At 57.8% G+C, this 19,119-nt stretch overlaps 1 protein-coding gene across 1 annotated transcript in view; it reads right to left on the reverse strand.

Annotated features, from left to right (window-relative positions):
* STUM (stum, mechanosensory transduction mediator homolog) overlaps positions 1-19,119 on the reverse strand; it is a 49,020-nt gene that overhangs the window by 15,676 nt on the left and 14,225 nt on the right. The window lies entirely within an intron of this gene.

Consider the following 19,119-nt stretch of genomic DNA (forward strand, 5'->3'; position numbering starts at 1 on the left):
CCTCGGGGGCGAGGCCCAGACCTCTGGGTTCATGGGGGACCCGCATCCAGTCACCCAAATGCAAGCAGCACATACGACGGGCCTACCGCCCGCTCAGCGCTGAGCCAGGGACAGCGAGTAACTCTGCTTTGGGCACGGGGACCAGGCCGCCTGGGGTCTGCGGCCACCACGTGTGCAGCAGCTGTGCCAGGGCTGGGCCATCCCGGTGCTGTGGGGGTGCCCGCAGGTGCCCCCCCGTGGCCACCCGGGCCTGCGGGAGGACAGCCCTGGGGCGTGGGCCGTGGCACCCTGGGTGGCCATGGAGCAGTTCCCATCACGCCCCTGGGCCCGGAGCCCGTGGTCCTGGCACAGAGCCGCCTGTTCCTTAAACTCTTTCCCGGTCTTTCATCCCTCGTTTCCCATGTGTCCACGTAGCGTTCCTGACGCACCTGCCAGGCGCCAGGCGCTGGGCTAAGTCCACGTGGACCCGGACAGAGAGGAGCCGTGGCCTCGGGCGTCCTGGTCGGGAGGAGGACACGCCAGGCACAGAACCCACCCCTGCGTGGCCGGCCGCGGGGCGGAGCAGCATCACGGGGGACAGAGGGGAGCAGCAGGAGGCCAGGCCCAGTTCCGGCCGCACCAGCCCAGGGCCCGAGGCCTTGACAGTGACTCGCTCCTCTGGCCCCGTTTCCCCACCATGAGCTGACGATACTGATGGCAGCCTGCCAGGCAGCGGGGGTGCGAGGGCTGTTCGAGCGTGGAGAGCGCTTAGCACACAGAGTGCACGGAGTGAGGGGCGTAGGAGCACACAGAGCCCCGGTCCCAGGCTCGGGGGGGCGGGGGGGGACAGGAAGGCGTCCCCGCAGCCTCTGCTGGAGGAGACCCAGCGCTAGGAACCTGACATGAAACCAGGTCTCCCTGACGCCCGCTCAGAGTGGCTGGTGGCCAGCGGCGCCTCCTCGCCTTCTAACAAACGCACGACCGCGCTCACGGCGGCCTCGTGCAGGGAGGCGCGCCACCCACCCACAGGCCCCGGCGTCGGCAGCTGGTGACAAGCACAAACACGATGGCTGCGCAGCGACTGGGCAGGTGCTTCCAGGGAAATTACAACAACAGCCTGCACACGCGGGACGATCACACGTAATCATGTATGTGGACGAGAGCTCCAGTGGACGAAGCGAAATAAAAACAGTTTGCCGTGCAGAGTGATAGGTCGTTTTTTTCTCTTTTTTTAAAAAAAAAATTCTCTTTCCAGTTGAAGTGTTTCAGGCACCTGTCAGGGCCCGCTCCGCAAGGCCGGCGGCAAACGGCCTCTCACTGGCCGCAGAGAAGGCGGGAGCGGCGAGCACCCGAGGGGGCAGGCGGCACGCAGGCACGGGCACAGGAGAAAAGGCGAGGTCGTGGGGCTCGGCTGGGGCTGCAACAGGGCACCCCGAGCTCCCAGGAGGCCCTGGAGCAGCGGTTCTCAACCTGTGGGCCGCGACCCCTTTGGCGGTCGAACGACCCTTTCACAGGGGTCGCCTAAGACCATCCTGCCTATCAGATATTTACATGACGATTCATCACAGTAGCAACATGACAGTGATGAAGTAGCCACGGAAATAATGTTATGGTTGGGTCACAACATGAGGAACTGTATTTAAAGGGCCAGAAGGTTGACAACCACTGTTAGCGGACGCCTCCGTGGCGATCTGTTCACTTTAAACCCTCGCTGAAGGCCTGCGTGTTCCAGGCGGTGCCCGGTCCTGGGACATAAAGGGGAGTAACATGCAAGCCCTGTTCCTGGTGTGGCGACGCGGTGCCTCCTGGGCGCCCGCCCTGTCCAGGCACCTGCAGCTCCCGCGTGTCCGGGACAGCACAGAGAGGTGGGGCCACACCTGGTACTCGAGCCAGCAAATCCCTGTTGGTGAAGCCCGTTTGAGGGGGTTACTTCCAACGTAAAGGCCACACGCCCTCCTGCAAGTGTGGCGCGTCCCTGGGCCCGAGCAGCGACGTCAGCCCTGCTGGCAGCACGCTGTCCGCACTGATCCCGGGGCCCTGGCAGGAAGCTGCCCCGCCCAGCAGCACGCGGGCCACCCGCAGGGCCCAGGCCGCAGGCGCAGGTGTGCCTGCCGGGCCTGTGGGAGTCCCCAGCCAGACAGGGAGCGCCTGAGCATGAGCGTGTGCCCCCTAAATCTCTGGAGCCTGAGCCATGTCCTGCTGCCAAACAAGAACCACAGCGTCCGCTTCCACACCACCCCAACTCCCTTCACCCCCTCTCCCCCCCTCCCCCCGCCCCCGCCCGGTGTCCCAGCGCCTGGGCGGGGAGCTGCTTTGTCTGCTCACTGGGAAGGACGCCCTGGTCGGGGCTTCCCTCCAGGGCAGTGGTTCTCAACCTTCCTAACGCCGCGACCCTTTAATACAGCTCCTCATGTTGTGACCCAACCATAAAACTATTTCCGTTGCTACTTCATCACGGTCATGTTGCTACTATTATGAATTGTCATGTAAATATCTGATGTGCAGGATGGTCTTAGGCGACCCCTGTGAAAGGGTCGTTCGACCGCCAAAGGGGTCGCGGCCCACAGGTTGAGAACCACTGCACTAAGACCTGCAGAACGGGACAGGCCGTGTCTGTGGCTTGTACTTTCTCTGGCCTCCTGTCCTTGTCTCCGGTGTGACGTGGTTGACCTTGAGGGGACCGTGTGCCCTTGGGGACAAGCCCGGGTGGCTGGCTTCCTTTGTAAGCAGGTCTGCACCGGGTCCCGCAGTCCCCCGCCCCGCCCTCCGGGGGCTGCACACAGCAGCACAGAAACACGGCCACGGGGACCCTCTTCGCTGAGAAGCTGGTTCCACAAGCCCAGGAGGTGGGCTCCCCTGGTCCCTGCAGGGGAGGAGCGGCCAAGCCCCGGAGACAGGCAGCCTGCACCCCGGCTGCTTCGGAAAGGTGGCCTGGCACAGGTAGGTGGGGCCACACCCCAGCCCCCAGGCCTACTCGGGGGCCTCAGCCGTCGCCGCCCCTGGGGCACCCACTCAGGGCTGGCTCTTCTCATGGTGTGTGATTGGCACCCGGCGGAACTCAGCCCAGGATGCCTGGGCCGGCACCACTCTGCCGTCGGGAAGGGAGCAGGAGCCGGCTTCTGGGAGGCTGTGCGGTCCAGGAAGTTGCTCCCCCCTCAGGGTCTGGGAAGGGGACAGCCCTCAGGGCACAGCCTGACAAGAGGAGCTGTGTGAGCAGCATGAGCGCTGCATGTCCTAGACCAGTGGTCGGCAAACCGCAGCTTGCAAGCCACATGCAGCTCTTTGGCCCCTTGAGTGTGGCTCTTCCACAAAATACCACGTGCGGGTGCGCACGTACAGTGCGAAGTTGACTTAAAACTTTAAATAAAGTTTATTAAGTTAATTTTAGGGAACGCTGTGCAGTGAAAGAAGATGTAGTGTTGAGGATGGAGAAAGGCATGTTGAGACGGTTTGGACATATAGAGAGGATGAACGAAAGGAGACAGACGAAACAAGTCTACAAGACGAGTGTGGATGGGAGAGTTGGAAGGGGTCGACCTCAGCGAACGTACCTCCATCAGATTGAGGACGTTTTTAGCAAAGGCCAGCTTAGGAGCACCCTCATTAAGTTAATAACAATGTACCTACCTATAGAGTTTAAGTTTAAAAAATTTGGCTCTCAAAAGGAATTTCAATCATTGTACCGTTGATATTTGGCTCTGTTGACTAATGAGTTTGCCGACCACTGTCCTAGACTGTCCCCCACAAAAATGGACACGAACAGAACACAGACCAGGGAAGAGCTCCCCAAAGGGTTTGGGGATCAGATCCCATCCCCTTCCCCGGAGTCAGAAAATTTCAGATATGCGAGCAATCGGTGCACACAGACAGTACCTCAGAGTGCGAGGCCGTTCCTACAATGCTGACTGTTTTCCCCGCCCACGTCAGCTCATGCACCTGCAGGAGCCACTCTCTGCCCCCCACGCTGTCACACGTGAACCTGCAGGAGCCACTCTCTGCCCCCCACGCTGTCACACGTGAACCTGCAGGAGCCACCCCTTGCTGCCCCCCCTGCCGCCGCCACACACACACATACACACACACACACACACACACACACACGACGGGACTCAGGGTCACAGTTCATCCTGACCTCACAGGAGTCAAATACTCAGCTTAGTCGCCCACTCCATTCACCTCCCTTGACTGCAAAGCACCTATTTCCGGAAATGAATGTCACCCCTTAGGGTGAGGCTTCTGGAAATTATTTAAAATTTTCAAAAGAGCCGGGCCAGCGTGGCTCAGTGGTTGAGTGTCAACCTATGACCAGGAAGTTTGAGTCCCAGTCAGAGCACATGCCTGGGTTGCGGGCTCGATCCCCAGTGTGGGGTGTGCAGGAGGCAGCAGATCAATGAGTCTCTCTCATCACTGATGTTTCTCTCTCTCTCTCTCTCCCTCTCCCTTCCTCTCTGAAATCAATAAAAATAAGTTAAAAAAAAAAAAAAAAGACTGTGCTGCCACCCTGAGGGCAGATCCTGGGGGGCTGGGGAGGGGGGAGGTCACAGTCTTGGCTGGTCCGAGCCCGCAGCCCTGCTGGGGCCGATGGCACTCAGGACAAGAGGACCACCCATAAAAGTGCGTCTTGTAGACGTGACCTTCCCTGAAATGCAGTGGCTTTTCGCACACGGAGCCAGGTCTCCCCTGCAGGTCCAGGCTCAGCACATCACCTGCCCGAGGGCCCAGCCCCCTCCACAGGCTCCCAGAAGTGGGCGCAGCAGAGAGGCAGGTGCGGTTTGTGCCTCGCACCCCGATGGAGCGCCAGCAGGCTCAGGCCCCGGACGGCAGGGTGCGAACGCAGCGTCGCCAGCTGCTGCACCAGCCCCCGCTGGCTCTCCGTGCTTACACCGATGTTTACAATTAGCGCAGGCCCCTGTCATCCCGAGGCTGGGAACTCACCCGTGTTTATGCTTTGCTTCCCAAGATACCCACTGGAGGGTCCAGCCACTCAGAGCTGATGGCCCTTCGGATGCTTTGAGCTGGAAGTGACACAAACCAACTCAAACTAGCCTAAGTGATAGGACGCATTTATCATCGCAAATGACAGGAAGTCCAAAGGTGGTTCGGAGGTTGGATAACTAAGAAGTTCAATTGTAGCACCAAGGGCCGGGCTCCCTTTTTGGGGGGCGGGGCGGGGGTTAATCCTCACCCAGGGATATTTTCCCATTGATTTTTAGGGAGAATGGAAGAGAGAGGGAAAGACAGAGAAACATCAAATGAGAGAAACATGTCGATTGGTTGCCTCCTGGACACACCCTAACCAGGCCTCAGATCGGGGAGGAGCCTGCAACCGAGCTGCATGCCCTTGACCGGAATCGAACCCAGGACCCTTCGGTCCACAGGCCGACGCTCTATCCACCGAGCTAAACGGGCCAGGGCGGGGCGGGCTTGCTGCCTCTCTCTGCACTGACATGCTTGGTGCTGGCTTCAGCCACAGCCCGGTGCCAGGCGGCTCAGCAGCTCCAGAAGCTCGGCCTTGACAATTCGCTGACTAACGATCGCTGGGTCACCTGCCATTTCTGAACCAGCCACCCACCCGAGGTATGAGGTTCCAGGACTGGCTTACACTCGTCATCTGGGTGCAAAGGATGCTGGGAGTCAACCTCACTGCCACCACACACAGGCCTTACTGGGAAGCCGTGCCCCTCTCGCCTTCACTCTGGGCACCCCTCCTCCCAGGCAACCAGATGCTCCAAGTCAACCCTAGAGACCATGTGAGCTGTCACAGCTGGACATCCGGGCCCCTTAGAACAATACCGCGTTTTTAAGTGCCCTGCCCAAGTGCCCATCAGCAGAGGACGGATACACGGAGTGCGGTGGGTCCCGACAATGAACGTTATTCAGCCTGGAGAACGGAAACGCTGACACACGCTACAGCAGGGTGAACCCTGGGCACAGTAGGCTAAGGCCGCATAAGCCGTCACCAAAGAACAAGTACTGTCTGGTCCCAGAGACAGGAAGGAGGATGCGGTCACCAGGGAGAGGGGGAGGGACCTGGGAGCTCAGTGGGCACCGAGGGTCAGTCCGGGATGATGAGAAAGTTCCGGAGAGGGTGGGCACAGCCATCGTCAATATACTAATGCCACAGAGTGTGCACTTCAAGCGCTAATTGGTGCATTTTATGTTGTGAAAACTTTACCACAATAAGAAAAATGACCTTGGCTGTCTACTAACCCACCCGTCCTTGGCAGCCTCAGCAAGAGGCGCGTCTTCACTGGGACCTCACGCTCCCGCGCAGCGTGGGAGGCCTGGTCCCGTGTGATCTCTCCTCCCTGAACGTCGCCTCGTCACGGCGTGAAAGCGGAGGAAGAATCCCGTCTTCTCCTCTGACTTGAATGCCAAGCGGAGGAAGGAGGTCCGGCCACAGGGAGGTAGAGTGTGAAGGCCAATCGGGGCTCCGGGCCCCGAGGGGCACTCAGAGCTGGGTCCCCAGGACACACAGGGGCCACCCCGACCCAGGGCCCTGGTCCCTCTGACAGCACCCCGCAGCCACCTGACTGTTGTCACCCCTCTAATGAGGCCCGAGCGGAGCCAGACCATCACTCCACCTGCAGGGGGCGCTGGGCGAGGCGCTGCGAGCCTTTCGGGGACACCCAGGAGGGAAGCACGAGTCAGCGGTTCTCAACCTGTGGGTCGCGACTCCTTTGGGGGTCGAACGACCCTTTCACAGGGGTCGCCTAAGACCATCGGAAAACACGTATATAATTACATGTTGTTTTGTGATGAATCACTATGCTTTAATGATGTTCAATTTGTCACCGTGACATTGGGGGTCAGCACCACATGAGGAGCTGTGTTAAAGGGGCGCGGCGTCAGGAAGGTTGAGAACCGCTGGGTCAGACAGAGCGCTTCTGTGGCTGATGGATCTCGGAAGCAGAGCCACTGGTGGAGGCGGCCTCTCTGGGCCTGCAGCCTCGGGCAGTGCACTGCGTTCCACAGGCTCAGCAAGCAGGAGCATGAAGGGGGGCCCAGCTGGGGAGGGCGGCCTGGGGCCAGGCCGGGCGCCAGGGCAGGCTCTGGGGAGAAACGCACACCAGACATTTCCTATTAGGGCAGGAGACGGCGGCGTCAGGGCTGGGTTTGTGCTGGAGGGTTGACTGAGGCCGGGAACGGGTGGCTGAGGACCGCATGCAGCTCTGTAGAGAGCTGGTTCCTTTCTCCCTCTCGGAAACGCCTTTCGGGAAGTCTGATAGGTTCCCAGAGCTGCCCCGCGCTGTCCTCACCGGCACCGCCGTCAGGGGCTGGCCCGTGGCCGGCTCTCACCCACTGCCCACACGTCTCCATTGCCACTTAGCCCCCCAACTCAGCTCCCCACGGCCCAGGGGCCAGCCAGGCCTGGCTGCTGAGTTCAGGGACCTGGCTCACCTCCATCCTGCTCCCTCCCACACCACCCGCCTGGGTGCCCCACTGGCGAGGGGCCCAGAGAGCGGCCGGTCGGGGAGCCAGGCGGGCCAATCTACTTCTCAGGGACCCTCAACTCCAGATGGGGGCGGCTCCTGGCTCTGCCCCTTCCCTGAGTGTCCCCCCTCCCCCCCATGTGAGCCTGGGCAGAGCAGCAACCTTTCCCGAGGGCTTGCTCCCCGCCAGGCCTGTCCCAGGGCTCAGTCTGCCACGTCTCCTCGAGTCCTCAGACCCCCAGGAAGGCGCTCCTTGCCCGGGCGGTGGTGGGACGGGTGGAGCGGACTGCGGCTGGGGCCAGGGTCGGGCACCTGGCTCTGCCCCCACCTGGCTCTGCCCCCACCTGGCTCTGCCCCCACCTGGCTCTGCCCCGTCTACCCTGGGGCGGGGCAGTTGGGCGCTTTGTGCCTCAGGCTCTCCTTCAGCCCGATGTTAGGAGCACCTGCTGCTCGGCTCAGGCAGCCTGGCTGCCACGCTCAGCACCTCGAGGGGCGGCTTAACCACCGCCGGTTCCTCACAGTCGTGGAGGCTGCGCAGTCAGAGATCCATGCTTGCCGGTGGTCACCAGCTCACGGCTCTCACATGGTGTCTCTTCTTGTAAGGGCGCTCACGCCATCCCGGGCCCCACCCTTACGGCCTCGTTTAAACCTTACTGATCCCCTACAGGGCTCATCTCCAAATACAGACACATGCAGGGCGAGGGCTCCAGCGTGCAGATTTGGGGGACACACTTCCTCCACAGCCACAGGCGGGACGTGATGGGGCGCTGGGCTGCGGGGATAGGGGAGGCGGCAGGCGGTTTAGTGATGGTCCCTCTTGGTCGAGACCAAGCATGTCGAGCTCAAGGCTAGCGCGGGCCGAATAACGCGGCGTGCGGCCTCGCCCAGAGCTTGACGCTTGGTAGATCAGCAGCTGCTGCCTCTGCTCAGGGCCCGAGGTTTCCACCTGCAGGAGGCGCTATTCAGAAGGTCCCTCCTCCGCCTCAATCTTCCCTGTGTTTTACATGGTGCTGAGGGCATCGCTGGATGCTCTGACGGTGCCGTGCGCTTTGGATGGGTCTGTTGCTAAGAGACAAAGCCCAGAAGTTCCTTTCAACGCCCAGCTCCATAAAAGCACATTCCTCCTCACTCACCAAGCAGTCTCCTCCTGGGCCCCTCGGCCATGCCAGCAGCTGGTTTCTGGGCCGCAATCTGAGCCTCCAGTGACCCCAGCAGAGGAGCCACTTCAGAGCTGGGGGGGTGGCCGTGGGCAGACGGAGGGCCCGTCCTGGCTAAGGACGCCTGTGGCTCCCCGCCCGGCTCCTGAGGGCGGCCTCCGGGCAGGGACCCCTCGGCTGAGGAGAGATGAGGGGCCCTGATGTGTGCTGACCGTCCCCCGCCCCCAGGACCAGCAGGCTGTGGGCCTGTCCTGGGGGCTCCTTTTAGGATTTCTGTTCCCTGGAGAAAGGCCCCGAGTTAAACATGCTTCAGCCACGACCTCTCCCTAGAAACGGCTGCCGTAGCCCTGGCTTCGGGGCCACAGAGCGCCCCCCTTGAGGCTCCCAAGAGCTTCTCTCCAATGGGGTTCCTTTCAGAAAAGCAAGTCCCCCGGCCCCACCCCGCCCTCCTAAGCTAAACGAGACTGCGAGGTGGAACTGGACGGGACCGTTAGCAAGTGTCCCAGATTCTCACGCTCTCGGAGGTTCAGGACGCACCCCCGCCGCGTTCCCGGCTGCTATTCTGCCCCGATGACCGCGCACCTGCGGCGAGCTGGGCAGGGGCCAGCCTGGAGGGCAGCGCTGCGGCCCAGTCCTGCCCACGGGCCACGGTCTGCCCGCGGGCTCACACCACATGCCTCCTCTCAGACCTACTAGTCATTGGGAGGGCTGGCTTCACCCCAGTCCCAGTTCCAAGAATGATAATAATGACATTTAATTTTAAGCAATTAAAAAACAAGCCCTAGCCAGCTTGGCTCAGGGGTTAGGACGTCGGCTCACAGACCAAAGGGTTGTGGGTTTGATTCCCTGTCAAGGGCACATGCCTGGGTTGCAGGCTTGATCCCTGAACTGGGTGCGGGAGACAACCAATTGATATGTCTCTCTTACCTCTCTCTCTCTCTCTCTCTCTCTCTCTCTCTCTCTCTCTCCTTCTCTCTTTCTTTTTAGAAAATGCAAGTTTCCTCCCTCCCTCCCTCCCTTTCCTCCTTCCCTTCCACTCTCTCTAAAAATCAATGGAAAAATACCCTCAGGTGAGGATTAACACAAGGTGAGCCGAGGAGCTGAACAGACATTTCTCTAAAGGAGACGTGGACGGGACAGGGCCGTGAAAGAAGCTCAGCATCGCTCATGGCAGGGAGCGCGAATCACACCCACAAGGAGATGTCACTGCACACCTGTGGATGGCTGTCAGCAGAAAGACAGGAACTGACGAGTGGGGGTCAGGGTGGCAGGAAGGAACCCTCGAGCACTGCAGGTGGGGGTGGAAATTGGTGCAGCCATTATGCAAAGCAGCATGGAGTTTCCCCCCCAAAGTTAAAACTAGAACCACCAGATGATCCATAACCCACGTCTGGGATATGCCCAAAGGAAATCAAACCCCTGTCTGGAAGAGACAGCTGCTCTCCCTTGTTCACTGCAGCATTATAGTCGCAACATGGAAACAACCTGAATGTATGAATGGACTTTAAAATATGACATATCTATATCTGTGTAGTTCAGCCTTTAAGAGGAGGAAAATCCTGCCATTTGTGACAACATGCATGAAACCTGAGGCTATAGTGCTGTGAAATAAGACACAGACAGAGAAATAATCTCACTTACATGTGAAATCTTTGAAGCAAAAAAAGGCCAAACTCCTAGTTACCAGAAGCTGGGGTATGTGTGTGTGTGGGGGGGTGAGGGGGGATTTAAATACAGGTATCCTTCAGAACTAGGGAATAAGTTGTAATCCTAACTATGGTTCAAGCACTATTTTAGGCACTTTATGTGTAATTGCTCATTTCACCTTTAAAAGAATCCTATGAACTGGGTACTGTTATTATCCCATTTGCCAACGAAGAAACGGAGGCACAGAGAGGTTAGTTAACTGGCTCAAGGTCACACAGTTCGTTATCCAGTAGCAGAGTGGGATCTAGGCCCTCAGCAAAATAAGGAAGTTATACCCAGGAAAAGGTCCCAGCGTTTAGGGAAGCACCCCAAAAATAAATAAACGAAGCCTGGGCCCCTGGCTCCACATCCCCGAATGCCCTTTGCCCTGGACCCACGGGGCTGTCTCCCCCCCAGGCCCCGCCTCTGGGCCGGGCGGCAGGCGGTTCTGTTTCTACTTCTCCCTCCCAGAGAATATAATCTTCTCGTTCCTGGCAGGGGGGCAAGGGCGGCCTGGTCTTCCTGACCCTGGAGTGGGGGGAGCATCCCAGGAGGCGACCCCCGGGGCACAGCTCCCCGGCATCGGTGCCTGGCCCCAGGGCAGAGCCCCCGTCGAAGGACACTGCTCCTGCCCAGAGCAGGGCAGTGGCCGCAGGGGGCCTGGCTGCTGCCTCCTCCCTGCTGCCCGGCCCCGCCCTGCTGCCGGCTACTGGGGCTTTTTCAGTTTTAAGGGAAATGTGCGTTAAGGGAGGAGGCCGGGCCGGCTGCGGGCACCGAGATTCCCACTCAGGACGGGGCGGTGAGCACCACGGGCAGCTTTCCACGTCACGCTCCTCGGGACATTTCAGGCCAAAGTCAATGCCTGGCCGCCCTCCGAGCAGCTGGACAGCGTCCCTGAGACTGGCGCCTGTCCTAGACGGGCTCCCCCCAGGCTGCCCGCGTCACATCCGCGTCCCAGGCGGGGAAGCCCAGCTTCCACCCGCAGCCTCAGGCCTCGGCCTGCTCGCCCTGGAATGAGCCTTAACCGGAGCCTCACGACTCTAGAAGCACAAAACGTCCTGTAACGTCTCTCGCTCATCGCTCTCTGTTTTTCAATAAACACAGTTAAATCACATGGCGGCAGCGGTAGCAGCGGCTGCTGTCGCCAGAGCCTGCAGACTGGACAGTCCCCTGGCCTTTTCCCGCGTGAGGGCGAGACCGTCAGCCGTGAGCTGGTGCTCTCGCCTTTCAGACGTGCACGAGCCTCTGCACGAACCCTTGTCCTGTGCACATTTGGGCACTGGCTGTGCAGGCTCACACATACTCATGCACTACGTATGCAGACTCACACCTGTATGCATACATGTGTATGCAGGCTCATGTATGTACACACAACAGGTGTACATGTTCACACACAAGTATGCAGATTCACATGTACATGCACACACTAGACGTGCGGATTCACATGTAAGGCACCGGGTGTATGCTCACCTATGTATGCACACACATGCAGGCTCATGTGTGTACACACAACAGATGTACACATTGACACATGCATGTACATGTGAGTGTGCCAGTTCACGTGTACACGTGCACACCAGGCATACAGGATCACACATGTCTGTGCGCACTGGTGTGCAGGCTCACACATGCACACACATGCAAGGCAGGGGTGCACACACAGCCCCTCCTGGGCATCGCAGCGTGGCTGTCAGGGAGCGGCGAGGAGCACTCCTCGGGCAGGAAGTCTGACACGTCCTCCTCAGGGGCCCTGTTCGAATTTCTGGCGCTGCACACGTTGTGACAGTCCACACAATGGCTTTCTAGTAATTATTACTCCTGACTCACAATTCTGCATGATGCAAGCCCGCGCTGTGCCCAGGTGTTCAATTACACACCAGCGAGCCCTTGCCGGCACTCCCGCCTTTAACTCCTTTTACGGTCATTTCTCTTCCAAAGCGCTTTTCGTTATTAGAAAATTCTCTCTGTTTGTTCTGCGTCTCCCCTGACCCCTGCGTATGTTCCGTTTGCTGGGGAAGGAAGGGTAACAGGGAGCTCAGGGAAGCCCCACGGAGCCCCAACAGCCACCCAGCGTCTCGGATAAGGGGAAGCCGGGTGCCTTCAGGACCGTCTGTCTCTTTCTCTAATTAAAGCTGCTTTTGCTCACCACCGGCATTCAGGACAGCTATAAAGCTGTCCGCGTCTCACCCATGTTTCCTTTATGGCTGATACTGCTGTGCTTTTCCCTCCTGTCATTTCCCATTGCGGGTGTTCAGCGTTGCAGCGTGTCATGCACGAAAGGGGGGTTTTTCCCGACGAATCTGCACAGGAGGAGAAAGGAGCCCTCAGGCTCCTTACGGCCCTCGGGCAGCTCCAGGGTGTCCGTCCTCTCTGCAGCCGAGGTTTGGGGAGAGGCTGCCGGTCACCCGGCCTGGGCAGGACCACCGAGCAGCAGCGGGGGCGCCCAGGGCCCAGCACCCTGTGGCCTCGTCCAGGGAGCGGCCGGCCTCTCCCTCCAGGTCTTCCCAGCAGCCTCTCGTGCCCACTGTGCCGTTTGGAGCCAGGACTCTATAAACTCGCGCTCTCGGAACCAGATTTGCAGCCTGCGAGGGAAGCAGCAATGGGCCGGCTGCCAAATTCACCACCTACTCCCCCCCCACTCGGCGTATCAACCCCAGCCTTTAATGTGCAAAAATCCCCACAAATATCATGTTTATGGAAATTACATCACCATGGCAACTGTAAAGGTCTCACAAGTATTTTTAAAATAGCAAATTGCCAGAACCCACTTAGAAAAACCTGAAATCTGTTTCCTTCTGGGCATCAGTGAGCATACGGGTGGCAGCAAACACCAAGTGAGCTTCGTGACGCGACGGCCGAAGTCAGGGACGAGGGCTCTGGCCCTGGCTTCACGGGGCCGAGGGCTGAATCTGGGAAAGTGAAGTGTGACTCTGGTTTCTTTTCCTAAAAAGAGGCTGCACTTTCGATCTATTCTGGAAAACGACACCAAGCCCTTCTGGTGAGGGGACTGTGTAGAGACTTGCCTTGCTGACACACTGATCTCTTCCTTTCTAGCCCACAGCCCTGGCGTGACTGCCTCCCCCACCTGCGGACAATCCCATGGTTAACTCGGGACTTCAGCCGCTGTGGCTCAGCCCCGCTGGCTCTCTACTCACAAAACCCGCGGCTCAGACGCTGCGCACGAATCCCACGGGAGGGAAGGCCGGGCGCGGCCTGTCCAGCTGGAACGTGTGCGCGTCTCAAAGTGTCGCCGGAATGGCACCAGAGGGGGTCCTTTTGCGTCGATGCTGCACTAAGGGTTGGCGTCTTTTGTAAAGACGAAACGCGCTGGGCATATTTTGATGACTCTTCTCACAACAAGGAGTCATTGGGGCTTTTCCAACTCGAACCGCGAGGGTCTTGTTGCGAGTGGAAGAAGATCAAACTGTGAACAGACCGTTTTATTCTCTAGCTGATCTCCATCTCCATAGAGCAGGGATGGCGAACCTAGGACACGCGTGTCAGAGGTGACACGTGAGCTCATTTTTTTGGTTGGTTTTTCTTTGTTAAATGGCATTTAAATATATAAAGTCAATATCAAAAATGTAAGTCTTTGTTTTACTATGGTTGCAAAGATCAAAAAGTTTCTCTATGTGACATGGCCCCAGAGTTAAGTTAGGGTTTTTCAAAATGCTGACAGGCCGAGCTCGAAAGGTTCGCCATCACTGTCATGGGGGGGGGTGGGGGGCGGGGGGCGGGCAGAAGGAAATGAAGGACAAAGAGCAAAACGGTGGGTCCCAGGGAGTGGCAAGTACCGGGACTGGGATGGGGTTTGCGTTCAATGTCCTTTCAGCGCAGGAAGGGTAAGGAGGACACAGGCCGGCAGGTGTCGCATCTTCCAAAATGATCAGGAAGATGGAAACGGATCCCGGAGTCGCTTGAGAATGGCGAGCTGGTTCTGGACGCTCGGCCGGTCTGTGGGCGCGCATGAGGGGAAGGGGACAGGTGGACCGAGCCATGAGCAGGTGAGAGAAGACAGGGCTCCGGGGCGAAGGAGGGCAGTGGCTCCTGGAGCCACAAGGCTGCCGGGGATCTGGGCTTCCCGTGGGCCGGTGGGCAGACGGGAGATCTCTGGGCCAAGCACAGGGGCCAGAGCTGCCCAGGAGGGGCTGGGGCTGGTGCCTGCGTTAAGCAAGAACATGGAAACCCATGAAGGAAGTCGCAGGAGGAAGAGTGCCGGTCGGGGCCCTTGGAGCTCAGCATGCCTGCAGCCCCCGCCGTGGCCCCCCGCCCCTCCCCCGGCCCCGTGGGAGCACGGCATCTCACGAGGAGAGCCATTTGGAAGCTGGAGCCCACGCTCAGCAGCCGGCAGGCGCCCTGGCTCCTATGCTGGCTGTTCCAGAGCTTCCAGGAGGAAGACGTGAGAAACCAACCTCTTTAGGAAAACTAGGGAGGCATGGGGTGGGGGTGGGAGGCAACAGTGCTGCCAGGCAGAGGTGGTCAGGGTCCCACAGCCCAGTTAGGGTGCCAGAAACAAATATCTCTGTGCCAGTGGGCATCCCTGCAGGAAACAGAGGCCTGAGCCCTGGGCCTGCTGAAGGGACTATTCACAGAGGCCCAGGAGGGACCAGGGAGCCCACGGGAGATGAGATGCTGAGGATTATAAGCAGCGGAGGCCATTCCCACCCCTGGGCCTGAAGGGGAAGGGAGAGGGAAGGGGACACACTGTCTGAATCTGGAGAGGGCTGGGGTGGAGGGAGGACTGCAGGACGGAGGCCGTGGTCATGGTCAGGCCTGGAGGAGCCAACACCCAACCTCTCCCCTCCCTTCTTCCATCCCGGCCTGTGCCTCCCACTGGTCAGCACACAGGGAGCAGGTGAGGCAGGCCAGGGCGGGTGGAGAACGGATGGGGGAGGGCGGGAAGCAACGGGGTGAAGGCTTCCTCTCCTGCCACCTCTGCAAGCACAGGTCTCCCTCCTTCAGACCTGAGAGCATGAGCTCAGGCGTGGAGCAGAGCTTCCGTTCACTTCCTGACTTAAAGGCGCGTGGCACATCGAATCCTATTGCTTTTACAATCTCCGCTCAAACCGGAGGCAGGAATGATAACCACCCTGGCTCCAGGTGGGTACAGAGTGGAGCTCGGGCAGAGGCAGAGAGCGCCACCGAGCCAAGGGTGCTGTGGGGACAGCGCCGCCGGCATGAGAAGCCGGGGGACTGGGCCGCAGCCCGGCAGAGCCCGCTCCGTCAGCAGTCTGCTGGGGTCCTGCCAAGTGCTCTGCACTGGCCCACACACTAGGGGGAGACACAGAGAAGGTGTAGTCGAAGAGGTAAGACTAACCCACATGATGAATGAAAACCCAAAATTAGAGTGGTAGGTAGACCAGATAACCCAAAAGAAGAGACACTTGATTTCAATGCATCTTGATTTCATCATTGCACCCCTTACCCCCTAGCTGGTATTGTCTTCAGACTTATGTTAAGAATCAAGTGTGGCCCTGACCGGGTTGGCTCAGTGTATAGAGTGTCGGCCCAGAGACTGAGGGGTCCCGGGTTCGATTCTGGTCCAGGGCATGTACTTTGGTTGTGGGCTCCATCCCCAGTGGGAGGCGTGCAGGAGGCAGCTGATCCATGTTTCTCTGTCATCGGTGTTTCTCTCTATCCCTCTCCCTTCTTCCCTGTAAAATCGATAAAATATATTTAAAAAATAAAAAGAATCAAGTGTGTTTCCCCTCATGATTGGTGGCTGTGCCGATCCCGTTGTCTGGGTGTGGTGGGTGGGAACCCCACGCAGAATGTGAAACAATGTCTCTCCAAACAGCAGTGGGGAGACATCGATGCTCCCCGACCCCCGGGCTGTGCTTCGGTCGATCGCCAAGCATCCTGACACAGGGCAGACCCAGCTCTCGAGTCTTCAGGGAAACCTGCATCAGGAGATCGAGAACTTTCTGCGACACCGGCTGCCCTGGGCTTAGGTGAGAAGCTATAGGGGGAATCAAACGCACAGCAGTCTTGCCAAGAGCGGGCCCAAGCAATCAGGTATCCGGCCAAAGCCGTGGCTTGGCGTGGCTTTCCTTTCGCCCCATCACTTCCCAGGGCCCTCTTCTCAGGACGTATCAGACGCAGAGTCTGGCCTCGGCACTGAAGCCCAGGACCAGCCAACTCTTTCGGTCAAGCCCAGCCTGCATGGTTCGGTGCATCCTCCGCTGCCCCCTTCTTTCTCCAGCCTTAAAAACCCACTTATTTGGGCCTCAGATGGTCATGTTTCTGTTTGTTCCCTTCTGAGTCAGGCCACAGAAAGATTCCAGTTGTGTGTTCAGCTCACATGACCCCTCAGAGTAGCCAGGGCTCAGAGGCAGCGCGGCCATGCCTTCCTGGGGTGGCGAGGCCACCGGCTGTTGGTCTGAGGCCCATGAATGCTTCTTGGACTCCATCCTGACATGTCAAAAAGAGGAATGACCAAGAAGAGAGAGAATTCTCCAAATAGCTCTGTAGCACTGGGATCTGGTCCAGCTCTGGCCGAAGCATTTACATTCCTGATCGGCCCCCAAGGACGGCTACCAATGCAGCCCGTTCATTCCAACCAGCCCCTGCCAGGAACCGAGCTGTGGGCACTGGCCCCAGCTTTCTGGGAAACTCACTTTCGTAATAATCGAGCCTGCCCTGTGGAGCGGAGGGACAGCTGACACCCAAAGGCTGCGATGAGCGTTGGTGCGACCATGGGCTTTTAACAGCAGGGATCCCTGGGCAACCTCTCTGGAGGGTCTGGGATCTGCGAGCCAACGCCACCTGTACCCTGACTTCCTTCCTGTGGCTCCAGGTGGCCCTGCGTGAGTTAGAGCTGGGAGAGAGGCCTTCAGTGATGAGAGAGGATGTGACTAACGTCCGGCCCAGTAATTTGGATTTCGGTGCAGTTGCTGGGAACCGTACGAGTATGTTTGGCTTCTAACCATATGATATTTTCACTCCTTGTTTTAAAATACTTTCAAACTTACAGAGAAGTTTCAAGAATAATACAGAGAACTCCCATCCTCCCTTTACGTAGATTGCCAATTTCTAACCCTTTACCATTTGTTTTATCCTTCTCTCTCTTTCTTCATATTATTATTTTTCCGAACCACTTGTGAGTAGGCTGAATATATCATAGGCCTTTATTCCTTAATATTTCAGTATGTTTGGCTTCTAACCATATGATATTTTATCAAAGAACAAAGGTATGTATCCTCTTACATGTTCATATTATGGGTATCAATTTTGGGAAATGTGATAAGGATATATTTTTAAATATATTTTTATTGATTTCAGGAAGGAAGGGAGAGGGAGAGATGGGAACATCAATGATGAGAGAATCATCTATCAGCTGCCTCCGGAACACCCCCCACTGGGGAATGAGCCCACAATCCGGGCATGTGCCCTGACCGGGAATTGATCCGTGACCTCCTGGTTCTTAGGTCGATGCTCAACCACTGAGCCACACCAGCCAGGTGAATATATTTTATCTAATCTACAGTCTATATTCCAATTTTTTCAATCATCTTACTAATGTCCTTATTGGTATTCATTTTTTCTCTAGTACCGGATATAATCCAAGATCATCCTTTGCATTTAGTTGTCATGCTTTTAGTCTTTTTCAATCTTTTATGACACTGACATTTTTGGAGAACACAGGCCAGGTACTTCGTAGAAAGTCCTTACGTGGGCTTTTCTGATATCTCCTCATGACTCAGTTCAGGATTTGCACTCCCAGCCAGAATACCGCAGAAGTGATGCGGGTCCCTCACAGGACGTCACATCAGGGCATGCGCTGTCTGTCTGTCCCTCCTCACCGGTGCTCATTTTTAACAGGTTTGAGATATAACTCACAGACTGTTACCTCCACCCTTAATAATTCAGTGGCTTCAGTATCGTCAGAGTTATGTAACCATGACCATAATCAATGTTAGATCATTTTCATCACTTCCGTCAGCATCACTGTCTAGCCCTCCACCCGCCCCCGTCCTCCCCTGACAATTACTGCTGCCTCTACAGATGGGCCGGTCCTGGACATTTCATAGCAGTGGCACCGTGCAGGATGGGGACACGTGGTCCTTTGTGACTGGCTGCCTTCGCCTAGCACAGTGTTTGCGGGGTCCAGGGAGGGTTGCTGTGTTTTCACCAGGCACGATGCTACTGGCTTCCTCACGGTAGGATTTTTCTCCCTGAAAGTTATAAGCATTCTGCAGAGGGACGCTGTAAGCTCATGCTAATATCCTGCTCCTCATCAAAATTTCCCCCTAGATTTAATTTGATGGTTATTGGCCAAACCAATCTTTATTACAGCAGTTTGCTAAGCTTGAACATTTCCACCCCCCCACTTATGTGTCATTAGGGATACGACTCAAAAAGACGGATGGTGCCTGGCTCTCCTCAGTGTGACTGTCCCCAGCCCACCCCCAGAGAGCAGGCCCGGTGCCTCTGTGATGGGGCAGCCAACATCCTCCTCTGCCCACGTCCCTCCCCTGAGTGACCAGGCCACCAAGGACTCCTCAGGGACACACAGGCTGTGTACAACCTCCCCCCGCCCACCTGCCTGCCGCCCTGAGGACTCCGTCCCCGTGTCCCTCTGAGCTAGGGATGCTGAGAGGTGACAGGAGAACCCGTGTCCCGTGGATAAGGGCTCACTAGCTTAAAGGAGCCAGACCCTGCTCTTGGCTCCACCACCAGCAGGCAGTGCGCACACGTGGCCTCACTTCCATCAACACCTACGCAAGGTGTTCGGTGCTGGGAGCACAGAAGGTGAGGAAAGCATAGCCCCCGCCCTCCAGGAGAGGATTCAAGAATAAGAAGATTAAGACAATAACAGAAGAGCCAGACTGAAGGACCAGAACTGAGGAAGAGCAAGAGAAGTG

This window comes from Myotis daubentonii, chromosome 20, assembly GCF_963259705.1.
Source record: "Myotis daubentonii chromosome 20, mMyoDau2.1, whole genome shotgun sequence".
Lineage (NCBI taxonomy): Eukaryota > Metazoa > Chordata > Mammalia > Chiroptera > Vespertilionidae > Myotis > Myotis daubentonii.